Source organism: Cervus canadensis, chromosome 7, assembly GCF_019320065.1.
Source record: "Cervus canadensis isolate Bull #8, Minnesota chromosome 7, ASM1932006v1, whole genome shotgun sequence".
In the NCBI taxonomy this organism is placed as follows: domain Eukaryota; kingdom Metazoa; phylum Chordata; class Mammalia; order Artiodactyla; family Cervidae; genus Cervus; species Cervus canadensis.
Genome location: NC_057392.1, coordinates 92,402,152 through 92,419,761, shown reverse-complemented (window position 1 = coordinate 92,419,761; position 17,610 = coordinate 92,402,152).

The window sequence follows — 17,610 nt, the reverse complement described above, 5'->3', positions numbered from 1 at the left end:
TCCATTATCACAATTTGCCTGACATGGGAAAGTAGTTCTGTCTTTCGAGGCCTCAGACTTCTCATATAAGAAGGGAAATGATGGCTATTACTGCTTCATTTGGTTTAGGATGTGGAAAAACTCACCTTGTCCTTGGGACAAAATAAAAATTAAGTTTTTATGGATTTAAATTTTAACAAAGAGAGGATAAAGTAATTTTCTTTCTTTTTTCCACTAACAATAATAATGCCATCATACAAATAACACATTCTTTTAAAAAACCTTTTCACATAGTAATATAGACATGGTGGTGTTGTTCTTGTTCCATCACTAAGTTGTATCTGACTCTTTGCAACCCATGGACTGTAACCTGCCAGGCTCCTCTGTCTCCACTATCCCCTGGAGTTTGCTCAAATTCATGTCCATTGAGTCGGTGATGCTATCTAACCACCATTTACTGGGTGAATCATATATTACATAAGTCAACTCTTTCAGTACTCATAATAAACTTTATAAAGAATGCAAGAATTTATTTCCAAGATCAGTTCAGTTCAGTCACTCAGTCGTGTCTGACTCTTTGTGACCCCATGGACTGCAGCATGTCAGGCTTCCCTGTCCATCACCAACTCTTGGAGCTTACTCAAATTCATGTCCATTGAGTCAGTGATGCTATTCAACCATCTCATCCTCTGGCGTCCCCTTCTCCTCCTGCCTTCAATCTTTCCCAGCATCAGGGTCTTTTCAAATAAGTCAGTTCTTTGCATCAGGTGGCCAAAGTATTGGAGTTTTAGCTTCAGCATCAGTCCTCCCAATGAATATTCAGGACTAATTTCTTTCAGGATTGACTGGTTGGATATCCTTGGTGTCCAAGGGGCTCTCAGTTTCCAAGATGGTTACCACCAAACTTATCTCTCCGTGTATATTTTTGATGTTACTTCATTGAGAAGAAGAGTCTATTATTTCCCTTGAGTGTGGGTTGACCTGGAAGTCTTGGTTGAACAACAGAAGTGGTAGGAGTGAAATTCTGAAACTTTCAAGGCTGGATCACAATAAGCCTTGCAGCTTTTACCAGAGTCTCATGAAAGGCTCCCTCTTGAGTGAGTCAGTCACCGCTGAATAGATCTGACTACTTCTGTGGGACTCCATGTTGCCAGGAATATCAAGTGATATGTCAGGGGGCTGTGTAATTTCCTAGGCTCTGTCTCACTACAGCAAAGATTTGAGATGGTGGACCCGTGTTACAGCTCAGAGTTTTATTCGGCAAGCAAAGGAAATACACTCTCCAGGCGTGAGGGCAGGCTGACCCCAAGGGAGAGGCCTCAAGCTGTCTCGGCTTCCTTCTTTTATGCGTGTGTCTCCTCCCCACCTCTAGCCAGCCCTATGCAAATTGGGCTAGCCAAGACGGAGGCACGTTTGGTTCACCTGAAGTTCTCACTCTTGCCTGTGGATTTTCTTTTGTTCCATTTTCACAGGCTTTTCCTTTCTTTGTCTTTTAGCCACTGCCATTTCAGACTCCTTTTTCCTATTCTAACTACTTAACATTCCCCCCCTCAGAACATGGGAGGCCCAATTCTTTGGGAATAGGGGTGTCAAGGTCTCTCTGGCTACTTCCTGATGAGCTGGGATGGCAAAGGGCATTGGGCCTCCCCCTCTTGCTAGTATCAAGCCTCAGAGTCCTTTGTAGCTATGTCCGTCTAAGAATGAGTGATATTTTCTGTGGTCGGGTATAGTTTCATATATCCTTGTTGAACTGGCACTGCATGTTCTAGCTTGCTGACCTGGGCAGAGACAGAAGGGGTTAGATAATTGATAACACATGGAGCAATCATAAGCAGCATGAATATGGTGATAACAGGGATAGTAGGGGCATTAGCTAACTCCAAACTCCCCCTCACCAGGAGAAGGATTCCCCCAAAGCGAGAATGTAGCCACTCTGAGGACTCTCCAGCTCATTCTCTGAGATCCTGTAGGATCTGAATGTTTTCCTTGAGGACAGTGAGGCTTTTTTTTTTTAACTTGGCTGGAGATATTTACCCAGAAACAATATGTCTCATTGAAGGTGGCTCAAGTCCCTCCTTGTTCAGGGATCAGGAGATCTATCTCTTGGAAATGTTGGAGTACAACCCCTGCCAAGCTGTGTTGGCTCTTCAGAGCTATCCTGAGAAATCTTATCCCCATAAACTTAATTTTGGGGGTGTTCATTAGAATGGCATTCATTTTTTGTCCTGAATAGGTATCTGAGATCTCCCAGGGGCTCACAGGTATACTGAGTGTCCTCTTCTGTTTTCTTCCACGGCTTGACACATGAGTAGTGAATCCAGGAGACATGTCCTGGCACCTTGACTGCAGTGGGGGTAGAAAGTATTACATGGTAGGGGCCCTTCCATGTGGCCTGGAGTGGAGCCTTTGGGGACCCATCTTTCCAGACTATAATTAGGACTTGAGTCCCTGGAGCATAAATAGTGGCGGTTCTTTAGAATCTTTTGGGTCCTGATTGACACCCCACAAGCGTATATCTTGTTGGAATTGCCCAATGGCCATGGTATAAGACCGGAGGGTCTCAGCCTCTGGATCTAGGAAGAAGTCATTAATAAACTAAAGGTCTCCCATATAGCATCTCATAAGGATTAAGACCAACCTGTTCCTTAGGGGCAATACAGGTATGGAGGAGAGCTATTGGTAAAGCCTCCTTCCATCCCAGGGAGGTCTCCTGGGTTATCTTTTTTATCACTGATTTTAAGAATTGGTTGGCTCTTTCTACTTTCCTGAAGACTGAGGCCTCCAGGCACAATGGAGATAATAAGTAATGCCCAATGCTTTAGACACCCCTTGGGTGACCTTAAAATAAGTGATGTCCCATTGTGACTTTGTAATGACCTGGGCAGACCAAATCTCAGAAAGATTTCATGGAGCAGTTTTCTCACCACCTCCTCAGCCTTCTCAGTCCAGGTGGGAAAGCCTTCAATCCATCCTGTGAATGTATCTATCATGACTAATATGTATTTATACCCTTGAGAAACTGGCATCTGGGTGAAGTTCATCTGCCAGTCCTCTCCTGGGTACATCCCACGTCATTGGACGGGCTGGGCCAGCTGGGGTCTTCAAGCTCTGTGGGGGGTGTTTAATTGGAAAGTGGGACAAGAGGAGGTCACTTGCCTTATAGTTGTTTGGAGGCCTGTTCCTCTGAAGGAACTTTCTAGTAATCTTTGGAAGGCCTTTCCCCCTAAATGAATGGTGGCATGTAAGGAGTTAACCAACTTCCATTGGAGGTTCCCAGGCAGAAAAAGGAACCCCTCCCTTTGAAACCAGCCCATATAATCTTCCTGAAAGCCCTCACTCTTAGTTCTAAGAAACTCCTTCAGTATATGAAGGAGTTTCTGGCAAACTAGTCTGTGGACCTAAGGTGGCAATCTCTATTAGGTCATGGTTCTGTAACGCTGCTCTCTCAGCTGCCTGATCAGCTGCTTGGGTCCCTCATGACACTTCCCTGCTCCCTTTTTGGTGTCCTTAAAGTGGGAGACTGAAACCTCAGTGGGCAGATGGACTGCCTCCAAGAGTCTAAGGATTTGATCACCATATTTGATTGGGGACCCTCGGGTGGTCAAGTGGCCCCTTTCTTTCCAAATAGCAGCATGTGCATGTAGCATCAGAAAGGCATACCTGGAGTCAGTGTAAATGGCTACTCCTTTTCCTTTTCCCAACTCTAAAGCTCGAGTCAGGGCTATGAGCTCAGCTAATTGGGCTGAAGTACCTGGTGGCAAAGATTTAGCCTCTGTGGTTTCAAAATTGGAAACTACTCCATATCCAGTTCTTCTTTTTCCATCCAAGACAAAGCTGTTCCATCGGTGTACCAGATTTCCTCAGGGTTGGTCAGAGGATCTTCTGACAGTCCCTCTCAGGGTTTTGTCCAGTGGTCCAAGGCTTCTAGGCAAGAGTGAAAGAGGAGAGAGCCCTTGTGGGTAGGCAGGGGGGATGTTGACCTCCTGGAACCCCTGGACTGGTGGGTCCCCGAGCAGGTTGAGGTGTGACAACCTCCCAAGGACCAGATCCCTAGGCAGGTTGTGGCAGGTCAACCGCCTGGGATCCCAGGTGGTGGATCCCTGAGCAGGCTGAGGCATGACAAGTTCCCAGGGACCGGATCCCTAGGCAGGTTAAGGCAGGTCGACTTCCTGGGGCCCCCAGGCTGGAGTTGGGCATCCCCAAGATCTCCATCATGACTAGTGCTGGGTAGGATTAAGGGGTTGTAATCTTAATTCATTGTTGATTTGTCCACCATGGATGGGAATAGATACCATGATGTAAAGCAGTCCAAGCCTATGCCCTGAGACTGGGAACCTGGTGAAAGAGCCATGAGCCTTATCCTCTTATTGCGCTGAGGGAATGTAAGTCACTGATTTCCTCCCCTAGTCCTGCATAAGAGCAGGTTAGGGTGTCTTCAATGGTAAACATTTCACTGTCATAGACCCACTTTAGGTGGTAAGGGAAGTAATGACGAAGGAGTGGGTTATCTGGTCCTGTTAGGGGCATTAAGAGTATTTTAATAATAAACTGGGTGGAGAGATGTTGCCTACAAGGGTGCAGGGTCCTGGTTGTAGGAATTAGTAACTGGCTTAAGAGCAAATCGATAAGAGGCAACAGACCAGATGTTCCATAAAGTGGAGTGGAGATTTGATCCCAGGGTATGTTTGTAACCTTAGAAGGGTGGTAAGGGTTTGGGCCCAAACGGCCTGCAGGGCTAACTCCCAACGTGGCAAACATTATCCCTGGAAGCCCAGTTGCCCTTGGAGGGATGCCAGCAGATGGACTTCTAGCCGGCACTGGGAGCCTGTCACCCGCCCTAGCGGGTTCACTGAGAGGTACTGTTGCCCCACCTGTTGTGGGAAACATGGAAGATGCCGGCCTGCATCTCTAGAGGGATTGGATATTATACAGTGCTTTCCTCCAAGGACCAGCTAGTTTCTGTCTGTCCCACCAGGAGGCTGTAGAGGCGACCCTGGGCCAGACGGGGCTCAGGAAAAGAGCAGGAAACAGGAGGGAAGCGAGCAGGGCACAACTTTTGAAAGAATGACAGAGCCCGAGGGCATAACATAAGCCGACTAAAATCGGATGGGTCCAGGATGACAAGTCAAATTCAACTGAACCCTGACCCTCAATTTGCAAGCTAAATGACACACCCGAGGTGCCCTGACTGTTCCAAGGCACCATCAAAAGACCAAGGAGTGGGTGGTTCCCCAGTGGTTGGAATGACCCTCCCACTCCTTAGCATATGAAATGACCCAGCCCATAACAAACCTAACCACACCACAGTCCGTGGTTGTTGCACTCACCCTTTGTGATGGTCCACACTCTCTGAATTCTCTCTGAATCTGAACAAAGCTACCTCTTAACCTATCACTGTGTCCTTCACTGAATTATTTTGCAAAGAGACATCAAGAACCTGAGCTTCCGTTGGTCCTGAAACCAGGCACCGTGGGTTTTGGCCAGGCTCAAGCCCCAGTCAGACGTGACTGAGTGCCTAAGCATAGCGCAGAGTCCCTGCCATGTGGGTTTGAGTCACAGTCTTAGGCAAACAGTTTCAAACACAACTTTCAGAAATGGAAAGATGATATCTGGCCCAATACTTTGTAAGCTGTGGCATAGATGGAGAGAGGTGCTGAAAGATGGGAGGGAAAAGCAGTTGGGAAAAAAAGGGTGGGAGAAATCCCCTTCATGACCTGCTGGAAAATCTGCTAACTACCTGACCTGCACTCACAGTTTTCATTGGCCTGACCCTCGGCACAAAGATTAAGGACTTGAGAACCGCCGCCCGCTTGGGCAACAAACACTAAGGCGCAGTGGATAGCAGAGCCTTCGGGACACACTGGGGAGTAGCCCCTGCCAGAGGCCCTCAGTCGCACCCACTGCTGCTCACCTGTTCTCAGAGGGTCTCAGGAAACAAGAAAGCAGAGGCTGTAAAGGAATTCAGATTTCGTTAGCCATGTGTCCTTCCAGCCACTGGAGCGCGGACCTCCTACCCTAACCGGAGGTCTGGAGTCTGAGCCTGAGCTGCATGAGCCCTCTGCCGGGTTTTGTTTGCTGCCCCAGTTTCCAGCACACTGGGCTTCTCGTCACTTCCACTGCGCTGGGTATTCTTCGTGTTCCGCTTCCACCGTGGGAGCCTTGGCTGCGTTGGGTTTCTGCTCTGCTTGGCCTCCGTCTTGCAGGGGTGGGGAGTGGGGAAGCTGAGCTTGTTTCAGTCGGGTTAAGTCCGAGTCACAACACCGGGTATGTCAGGGGAGTGTGTAATTTCCTCGGTGAGACCACAGCAAAGATTTGCAAGGGCAGACCAGTGTTGCGGCTCAGTTACAGCTCAGAGTTTTACTAGGCAAGCAAAGGAAAGTGCACCCTGGAGGCGTGAGGGCAGGCTGACCCCAAAGGAGAGGCCTCAATCCATCTTGCTCTCCTCGTTTTATCCGTTTGTCTCCTCCCCTCCTTGAGCCTACCCTATGCAAATTGGGCTAACCAAGAAGGGGGTGTGTTTATTTCACCTGAAGTTTTCACCCTGGTCAGTGGACTTTCTTTTGTTCCATCTCTGCAGGCTTTTCCTTTCTTTGTGCTTTAGCCACTGCCGTTTTGGACTCCTTTTTCCTATTCTAACTACCTAACAAAACCATGCGGAGAGGCCACATAGAAAGGTGGCCCAGTCCCCACTGTTCGCACTGTATCAGACCAAGCGCCAGACAGCTGAGTGAAGCTATCAGAAATCCACCCTCAGCAGATGTAGCAAGAACTACAAAGGAGCCCAGTGACCAGCCAGAACAAAGGCCCCAGGTCCTGTCATGCCAGCTACCCCAGCCGTTCAGGCTTCCGTAGGTACTGTCCTAGTCACCACAGAGCTTGGTTTCTGCCTGAACTCCTGAACTACAGACTAGAACAATAAAGTGATTGATGTTTTACAGTAGTGAGCCTTGGGTCGATTTGCTATGCATGAACACACTAACCAGAACAAGGGTATTATTAGATCCATTTTATAGATAAGGCGACTGAGGCTCAGAAAGGCTAATTCATTTCCTCAAAGATGCAAACACCAGTAAGTAATAGAGCTTGGATTTAAAACTATAGGTAGACTAGTTCCTAGGTCTATGCTCTTAACTACTACACCAACTTTTCTCTGGTTTTAGGTGATGGCAGAGCAGGAGTGAAACCCTGGGTCTCCCTCTCCAAGCTCAATAAGTTATCTTTTTTCTCCTACAATAAAATATCTAACTGTGGTCCCAGGTAACCACATATATACACCATTTTACTGCATGCAAAAATTAAAAATGTACTCAATCTGACAGATCTGATATCCCATAAAATTCACCCAATTTAAATAGCTCTGCTATTAAAGACTTAAATTGTCTGAAAGGAATGGTATCAATCCAGATGAAATGAATTTATTTTAAAAGCAAAAATGGCAAATTCTGGCAATGTCTGAAGCAATTAGAAGGCATTGAATAGCCAAAATATTGAATATATTTTTCAAATGACAATTGAAATTAAGCAGCATTCTATTACAAATGAATAGTAACCACAGAACCATTTCACATAAGGCAGATCTATAAGTTTATTAAGTTTAATTTAAAACCTATTCGTACTGCACATAATTAAATTTGCTTACAAAGTAGGAATTCTCTGGTTTTGAGAGAAAATTTGTATAAAGACCTCAAACAACACTTGTAATGTAGTAGGCAGTCCTCTTACATATTTGTGGAAATACATAGAGCAGAATCTGTATCTAATTCATATTTGGCCTCCTCAACCTAAGCAGCCTTCTTGGGAAGGAGGCATTAAGACTGTTACCAAGTCCAAGCTCACTCTGCTCGCAGTACACTAGGCCAATGAATCGGAGAGAGGAGGTTTTGAGGCAAGGAAGAGACTTTAATCAGGGAGCTGGCAGACCAAGAAGATGGCAGGCTAGAGCCTCAAAATAATCATCTTATTTGGTCTGGATGCCAGGTTCTTTTGTAGATCTGAGAGAAAGAAGCAAGGAGAAACCAAACTCAAAAAGCAGAACAGGGAGGGAGATGCAGTGGGGACGTAAATTGATGGGTTCTTCAGTCTTGCAAAATGTCTCCAGGGGAATGTCCGGCCTTCCCAAGGGGTGTGCTAATCTCTTCTATTCACAAGTGGACAGGGACAGACTATCTCTCCACGAGCTGAACAAAGGCACTTTAGTTTAAACTCAAGCAGAGGGGCGGGGTCCTCCAGGCAAGCCACTGAGTATGATTATAATAATAAAAGCAAGTCAAAGAAACAGTTTCCAACATGGAGTCAGAATCAGCTTCCTCCCTGCAAAAAGACCACAAACTCCTCCACAAACAGCATGTTCTCTTCCCGTTGTTAACTGGGGGGGGGGAGGGGGGGGGGAAGCACAACCTAAAAGTTGAGAACTGTGTTTTATTCAGTGGACATTCTGAAAACTTAATTCTGGGACATAGCATCTCAGAGAGCTCTGAGAGACTACACCAAAAAGGCAAGGGGGGAAGCCAGAATAAGTGGGAGTTTTTGCAACAAAAGACCAGGTGGTTGGAAGATCAAAAAAAGATTATTGTTAATAAAAGAAAGTGAGACATCTCAAGTTGAGGAATTTAGCACTTGTCTATATATGGGAAGATGCAGGAGTCTGGGCTCCCTGAAATCACTTCTTTGATGTGCGCCTCCGGTGTCTGGGGCCAGTCTCTAGTGCTCTCTCATCCTCATCCCCTCAGGGTGCGCCATCAGGAAGGGCTGCAGCAGCTGACTGCTAGATGACAGGCATCTTGTTTCTACTGTCAACTGGAAAAAAAAAAAAGCGCAACCTAAAAGTTGAGTGTTAGTTTTTCCTCAGTGGGAATGTTAGGACTCAAGCCCGGGAGACCGTGTCTCAGGAGACCCTGAGAGAGCTGATTCCAAGGAGATGAGGAGGGGCCAGGGTATACACAAGTTGGCAGAAAGGGGCGGGTAATCTGAATACTAAAAGATTACTGTTAATTAAGAAAAAGTAGATCTCCCGAACAAAGAGATTTAGTAATCTATGTATGGGAAGATGCAAGTGTCTGGGCTTACTGAAATCATTTCTTTCATACGCATCTAGCTAGCTGGGGCCAAGCCTGCTTTTTTGATTGTTCACATCCTAATTCCTTGTTTAGTGTAAGAGATGGCAGATGCGGCAGGTGGCCACCTCTCACATCCCCCAGCTCCTCAGCACTTACCGGGGAGGAAGTAGCCAAATAGCTGGCTTTGTTTCATCTTTGTTTGCATCTGGAAAAGTCTTATTTACTGGTAGAGGGTAGAGCAGAAAACGTTTCATTTCACACTAGCCTGAGTTCCTTCAGGGTTTAGGATCTGGGTGGCTATAATGTGGTGGCTTGATGGATGTAACATCCTTTGTTTACTTAGATGGCAGGCTGCATTTTGGTTCACAACACCAGCTACACTGGACCTACCTCCATTTCTAGAATATACCAGCCAGCGTCCAGACCCCACACTTGCCATTCTTTTGCCTAGCATACTCTTTCACATGGGTCATTCTCTTAGGGATGCAGCTTTCTGCTCAAATGTCTTATTCTCAGAGACATCTCCACACCTACCTAAAAATGCAACCACTGAGTCCCTTACTTTGCCTGATTTTTTCTCAACAGTCCATGCCCTTTCCTGACCCTATGTTACATGTTTATTTGTCTCTTTATTACCCATTTCTCTCACTGGGAGAAAGTTCTATAAAGATATGAACATTGTTGCTCTAGCTCACTGCTATATGATGGAACACCTAGAACAATTCCTGGCACATGGAAGTGATCTTAAATACTGGTTTAAAATATTGGTTAAATGACTAAATGTACTCTGTTAGAAAGGAGTTAGGGGCTTCCCTGGTGGCTGAGACAGTAAAGAGCTTGCCTGCAATGTGGGAGACCTGGGTTCGATCCCTGGATTGGAAAGATCCCCTGGAGAAGAAAATGTAAACCCACTCGAGTGTTCTTGCCTGGAGAATTCCGTGGACAGAGGTGCCTGATTGGCTATGGTCCATGGGGTCGCAAAGAGTTGGGCACAACTGAGCGACTAACACTTGTCTTGATGAAGGAGGGACAGTTTATTAAGTCAAATAAATGTTTCTGACAAAAATCTGCAATGAATCCCCATATAAAGACTTCCCTGTTTGGACAAGAAAGATGGTACTCTGAGATATTCAAGATTTAGTCTAGAGAATTTACATTCTGGTAAAAAGAGCCTGCTCTGGAGTTCATTTAAACAGAAAATAAATCTTCTGCATAGGAATTTCATCTACTCCCCTCTGCATGATTTGCAGAACAATCAAGTGACAAGTCATTTGGAATAAACTAAATCAAATAAAAATTAAATGCAAACATCAATACACTGTTAAATTTAAAATACTGTTAAAACTTAAAAGAATAGAAATAGCTTAAAATTAGCATGAAAATTAAGCAAAAACAGCTAAACTGAGTTGTTAAATAGGGCCATTAAAGAGACAAAGTAGTGTTTAGGCTATTTTCTAACCAAATAGCAATTTGTTAATATAAGCACATTGGCTGCAAATTAATTCCTTATAATGTAAAATGGGCACTATTTTCATTCTCTTCACTGATGCAAACATATTCCCTCTAAAAGCTAGTTTAGAGGAAAACAGGTTAAAGAGAAATGCATTTTTTGTTGTTGTGGGAATCCTCAGTTGAGAATACTATAAATTATGAGGCTTTTGTTTTTTGTTTTGTAAAATCAAGTGGATCTTTTCATAGAGGGGAAAAACATGCCCGGGGTCAAAGAGTTTGCTTCTCTGTATTATTGTGGGTTTGACCTTGTTATTTTGGCCATAAATAGCAATCTGTATTTCATCTAATCTACTCTTGAGTATTTCTAGTGATAGGACCTTAGCGACCTTTTCCCAGCAAATTATTCCAAAATCTAATCAACCCTACATTTAGAAATACTTTCTGAATGCCTAACCTAATGGTCTAATTTCAGGTTGTTGCATTTCATTAAACTACCCTTAACAGTTTTAAAAATCTTTTCCTGATGGTTGTTATCACGTCCCAAACATCTATGCTCTATTGTGACCATTTCCCAGTCTATTCCCTACATGTGTATGTGCTCAGTTGCTCAGCCATGTCCGACTTTTTGTGACCCCATGGACAACAACCTGCCAGGTCCTCTGTCCATGGGGTTCTCCAGGCAGGAATACTGGAGTGGGTAGCCATTCCCTTCTCCAGGGAATCTTCCCGACCCAAGGATTGAACCTGGGTCTCCTGCATGCAGGCAGATTCTTTACCATCTGAGCCGCCAAGGAAGCTACCTTTTCTACATAGAATTCAGCAAACACTCTTCCCTTAACTCACTGCAAAGACCAAACCCTGCAAATCCCCTACACCCCTGTAACTGTGGTTCTGAGGAGTCACAGTGATTGCATTTTTAGTTTCCTTTCTGGCATTGTGCAAAACCGTCCCTTAAATTTGTCATCTTTGTGATGGAAGTGAATCTGCAAATGTAATAATAGCAACAGTAGGTGACCAAGATGGCCTGAATATTCCTCTCAGCTTGACTAAACTTTAATTGGGTTTCTTCTTGACTATCGGTCCTAGACTTATCTTTACTTAGAGCATTTACTTTGGAAAACTGCAGTTATAAATTCTCTGTCCCTGTAAGATGTAAATCTACAGCCCAGGAATGTATTTTGAAAGAAACCGGGGGCCATTTTTTTAAAATATAATCAGGAAAAACAGCACCCTGATCTCCCAGTCTCTAGGGGAGGGCTGGAGCCTGAGTGTCAGTTAGCAAACAGGGAAGGCCTTAAGGCAGTTGACCAACCTCCCCCCAGATACCCTCTCTTACTTTCCATTAGCTCATCTCGGTACTTAAAGAAGTTGAATTCAATTTGTTTCAAAGGAATTGAGTTCAATTTCTTCCCTCTATTGTAATAATCTTGAATAAAGTTGACCTCACCTACTTAACTTTTGTTGTTGTCCAGTCACTAAGTCTTGTCAGACTCTTTGCAACCACACGGACTGCAGTCTGCCAGGGTTCCCTGTCCTTCACCATGTCCTGGAGTTTGCTCAAGCTCTTGTCCGTTGAGTCAGTGATGCTAACCAACTATCTCACCCTCTATCATCCCCTTCTGCCCTCAAACTTTCCCAGCATCAGGGTCTTTCCAATGAGTCGTCTGCTCACATCAGGTGGCCAAAGTATGGAGCCTACTTAACTAGTTCAGTACAAGTTTTCTTTTACATAGGTAAGGACAGAGGCAGCTTCAATCACTATTAAACACGGTAAAATTTAAACAAAAGGGGCTTTCTCAGTACAAGTAATATTAAACTATAATGCACAGGGATGTCAACTTTGTGAAAATTTACTGAAATTCTTTGAAACCCAGTGTATACATCTTAAAAGTTCTCAGTTCATATACTGCTAAAGCCTAGCTTGAAAGATGTTGAGTATTACCTTGCTAGCATGTGAAAAGAGTGTAGTGTACCGTAGTTTGAACATTCTTTGGCATTGCCTTTCTTTGGGGTTGGAATGAAAGCTGACCTTTTCCAGGCCACTGCTGAGTTTTCCAAATTTTTGACATATTCAGTGCAGCACTTTAACAGCATCATCTTTTAGGATTTGAAATAGCTCAACTGGAATTCCGTCACCTCCACTAGCTTTGCAGTAATGTTTCCTAAGGCCCACTTGACTTCACACTCCAAAATGTCTGGCTCTAGGAGAGTGACCACACCATCATGGTTATCCAGGTCACTAAGACCTTTTTTTAGAGTTCTGTGTATCCTTGCCACCTCTCCTTAATCTCTTCTGCTTCTGTTAGCTCCTTACCATTTCTATCCTTCATCAAGCCCTTCTTGTATGAAATGTTTCTTTGATACCTTCAATTTCATTGAAGATTTCTCTAGTCTTTCCTAGTCTATTGTTCTCTTCTATTTGTTTTTTGTTTGTTTGTTTGTTTTTTGTTTTTTTGCATTGTTCACTTAAAAAGGCCTTCTTATCTCTCCTTATTATTCTCTGGAACTGTGCAGTCTGTTGGATATATCCTTCCCTTCCTCCCTTGCCTTTTGCTTCTTTTCTTTCCTTGGCTTTCTGTAAAGCCTCCTTTGACAACATGTTTGCCTTCTTTAATTGCTTTTTCTTTGTGATGGTTTTCCTCACTGCCTCCTATACAATGTTACGAACCTCTGTCCATAGTTCTTCAGGCAGTCTGCCTATCATATCAAATCCTTTGAATCTATTTGTCACTTCCACTGTATAATCATAACGGATTTGATTTAGGTCATACTTAAATGGCCCAGTGGTTTTCCCTACTTTCTTCAATTTAAGCCTGAATTTGGCAATAAGGAGTTCATGAACTGAGCCACAGTCAGCTCCAGGTCTCATTTTTGCTGACTGTATAGAGCTTCTCCATCTTTGGGTGCAAAGTACATAATCTGACTTCAGTATTAATCTTCTGATGATGTCCACATGTAGAGTTATTTCTTGGGTTGTTGTTAAAAGGTGTTTGCTATGATCAGGGTTGAAAAAACTTTGTTAGCCTTTGTCCTTATATTACTTATATTACCACCTTATGTTACTTCCACCACCAGACGCATTCACACCTGAGTGTCATTTCCACTTTGAGCCGGCCACTTCTTTCTTTCTGGAGCTGGCAGCAATTGCCCTCTGCTCTTCCCACTAGTATATCAGACAACTTCCTACCTGTGGGGGCTTATCTTTCGGCCTTTCATACTATCCATGGGGTTCTCCACGCAAGAAGACTGGAGTGGGTTGCCATTTCCTTCTCCAGTGGACCACATTTTGTCAGAACTCTTCACTATGACCCATCTATCTTGGGTGGCACTGCGTGGCATAGCTCATAACTTCATTGAGTTACACAAGCCCTTCGCCATGACAAGGGTGTAATCCATGAACGGATTTTGTGTGTGTGGCCTTCCATGTGACTCAGCAGCAAAGAATCCACCTGCAAGGCAGGAGCCACAGGAGACGAAGGTTTGATCCCTGGGTTGGGAAGATCCTTTGGAGGAGGACATGGCAACCCACTCCAGTGTTCTTGCCTGGAGAATCTCCTGGACAGAGAAGCCTGGTGGGCTACAGTCCCTGGGGTCGCAGAGTCAAACATGACCAAAGCAACTCGGCACACACGCACGCATATGTGTGAATATATGTGTGCTCAGTCACTGCAGTCGTGTCTGACTCTCTGCAACCCATGGACCATGGCCTGACAGGCTCCTCTGTCCATGGGATTCTCCAGGCAAGAATACAGGAGAGGGTTGCCATTTCCTTCTCCAGAGATTAAGTATGAAGTGAGTGAAGTGAAATCGCTCAGTCGTGACCGCATGGACTGCAGCCCACCAAGTTCCCCTACCATGGGATTTTCCAGGCCAAAGTACTGGAGTGGGTTGCCATTGCCTTCTCCAGTGTGTATATATGCATAAACATATACAGATATATATATATATCATATGTATCCTGTATTATATCCTCACAATAAACTGCTAAATGTATTTCCCTGAATTCTGGAGCCAAACTATTGTCAATCAATACTTCTCTATCAAATTACTGAACCGAAAATGGGGTCTGGGGAACACTAATTTATAACCAGTCACTCAGAAATACAGGTGTCAAGCTGGGGTTTGAGATGAACATCTGAGTGCAGTCTTGTGAGTCTGAGCCCTTAGCCTGAGGGAAACAACCCTAATTCAAGGTAGATAGAGTCTGCCTGAATCGAGCAGTAGGACACCCAGCTGGTACTGAGGAACTGGTCAGTGTGGGACAAGACCTCACACCTACAGTCTGAAATACTCAGTGTGAGAGTAAAGGGAAGAAAAAGACTTCTCGCTAAACAAAGGAGCATAATCCAGGATGTAGTTTGAGATGTCAGTCCATTCCTTCTTCCTCTCCCCTTATTGCCTATTTAACCTAGTCCATTTTTCTACATCCATGTCAGAAATTCTCTCTTTCTAACCAGTTTGACTTGTGATTATAATTTGTCTGTAAAACATTTAGAGGTATGCATTATTTAATTGATAATTCACTTTAGTCTCTGTGATTAATCTTTGTGGCTTATTTTATATACTATCACATGTTAACTAGATTTTAAAGTCCTTTCAAGGCCAAGAAATTAGGTCTATTGCATTTTTTTTAGTATGAAATATGTTTAAAGACATAGAAGTATAAAAAATGTTAAATAGCCATGTTCTCATAATCTAGCTTCAACAATTGGTGATTTATTACCAACTTCATTTCATCTAAGTAGCATTCTAATTCTCCTCTGCTCCAACTGGTATTTGAAAGTAAATACCAGATACCGTATAATTTAATCTATGATAACTTCAGCATTTGTTTTTAAAAGATTTTTGATTTATAAGCATAATTATAATACTACATTAAGGCCTAAAACTTAACATTAAACTTCTTAACATTAAATTACATTGCATAAATAACATTACAGAAAAACATTAATTTCTCAACATTAAATATGCTATTGTGTCACACACTTTTTTAATGGATTTATGTATTCAAATCAGAATCCAAGTAATATCCACATTTTGGTATGGTTGGTATGTCTCTCAAGATCCTTTTAATTTATTGCACCACCTCTATCCTATCCATGTGTGTGAGTGTGTGAGTGTGTGTGTGTGTGTGTATGATTTATTTATTTAGGAAATCAGGTCATGTGTCCTATAACATTTCTAGAGTCTAAACTTTTGCTGGACTCCATCCTTGTGGTGCCACTTAATGTTTCTGGAACTCTTTATTGCCAGTTTAAAATATTCCTTTTATTTCTACAACACACTTTTATCCTCTTGTTAAAAATTGAATAGAAATATGAAAATATTTTTAAAAAAAGAAATATGAAAATATTAGGGCCTGAGCTATGCCAAAATAACTTTCTGACTCCAGAGAGATTTTTAAAATTCACTATTTTACCTTTGTATTTTGTGTTCATCACCAAAAAGAACTTGCTTTCCCAAGCATATGATGAAATGTTTTTAGACTATATATTGTATTTATGTACACATAACCAAAACCTCACTTTTATCTCATTTTTTGCTTCAAAAGTTCCTTTATTTTAACACAACAGTAGCCTCTTGCCCTTAGCACTTATCATTGAAAAGTGCAGCACAGTGTTTTAAAATAAAGCTCGTTGTTTCTTGCAGAATTCCCTGTTGGTTCAGTAGTTAAGACTCTGCACTTCCATTGCAGGGGGCATGGGTTCAGTCCGTAGTTGGGGAGTTAATATCTCCCATGCCGCTAGTAAGGGTAAAAAATAACAGGGAAGCCCATTGCTTCCATTTATTACTTTAACCTTAAAATAAATATATTCAATAATTACTTTGCTAAAACCAAGGTAAAAATTCAACAGGTGTAAAGTGGAGTTGAGCTAAGTGAACTTGAAGTGCGTGTCAGCTCTCTCCAATTCTTTCTTGCATTAGGTTTTATTCAGACCTCTTTTGGGGAAGTATTTAGAACACAAAATGTAATTGACTTTTTATACCAGCTGAGAAAGAACAACAGGGGACTCATATCTAAATTAAAATACATCTCACCCAGCTCTATAAAATAACCAACAGTGCGTTCAGCTGTGGGAAGCTCTCAGTTTTGGAAGAAGTTGGGAACCTCAGACTCTGTTGAGCATGAATACTTCAGTCAGGTGAAACAGCCTGAACCCGCTAAGAAAGACAACTCTTTTATCATCTGCATTCAAGTCCTAAGGCTACCATAACAAAATGTCCCAAACAGGGTGGCTTAAAACAACAGAAATTTATTTTCATAGTTTTAGGGGCTAGAAAAGTCTGAAATCAATGTGCTGGAAGGGCCATGCTCTCTCTGAAGCTTGTAGGAGAAGATGCTCCCTTGTCTCCTCTAGAATCTGACAGTCCTACACATCTCTCTGCCCGTGGCAGCCTAACCTAATCTCTGCTTCCAGCACCACGTGGCCACGCCTCCTTTGTGTCTCTTTACTCTGCTTATAAGGGCACCAGTCATGGTGGGTTAGGGCCCATCCTCACCAACTATGGCCTTGTCTTAAATGATTATATCTGCAAAGACCCTGTTTCTGAATTGTCACCTTCAGAGGTACCAAGGGTTATGACTTCAGTGTATTTTGAGGGGAGGTAAAGTTCAATCCATAGTATTACTCTCCTTCAAGATGTGTGAAAATCCATATAGTCCAGGTTCTTGCGTTCTCACCTTGCATAAATTAGTGTTCCTGGGACAAATTGGGAGAATCACCACTTACAAGGCTGATTTGTAGCATTTATATACCCAGTAATTAACCTCTACCAAAAATACCCTGGGACCGTTAACCCTGGAACAGTATAAAACAAAATGATACAAATAGGCCTGAATTTTATTTATTTAATCTATGAAGGCAGATTTATCTTTTTTAGTCAGATAATGTTGCCCCACGGATATGTAAGAGAGAAGCAGAAGGAATGACTCATGTCCAGGCAGTCTAAGCCCTCCCTTCCCCTAAGATCATCCCATACATGACCACTCATCCTTCAGCTATTTTTTTTTCAGGGACTCACTTGATCATTCCATCTAACTATTTTTATCAGGACACAGTCTTGCTTTATTTGTTTGCTTGCATATTTGGTTGATTAGTTGGTTCTATTGGGCTTCTCCTGT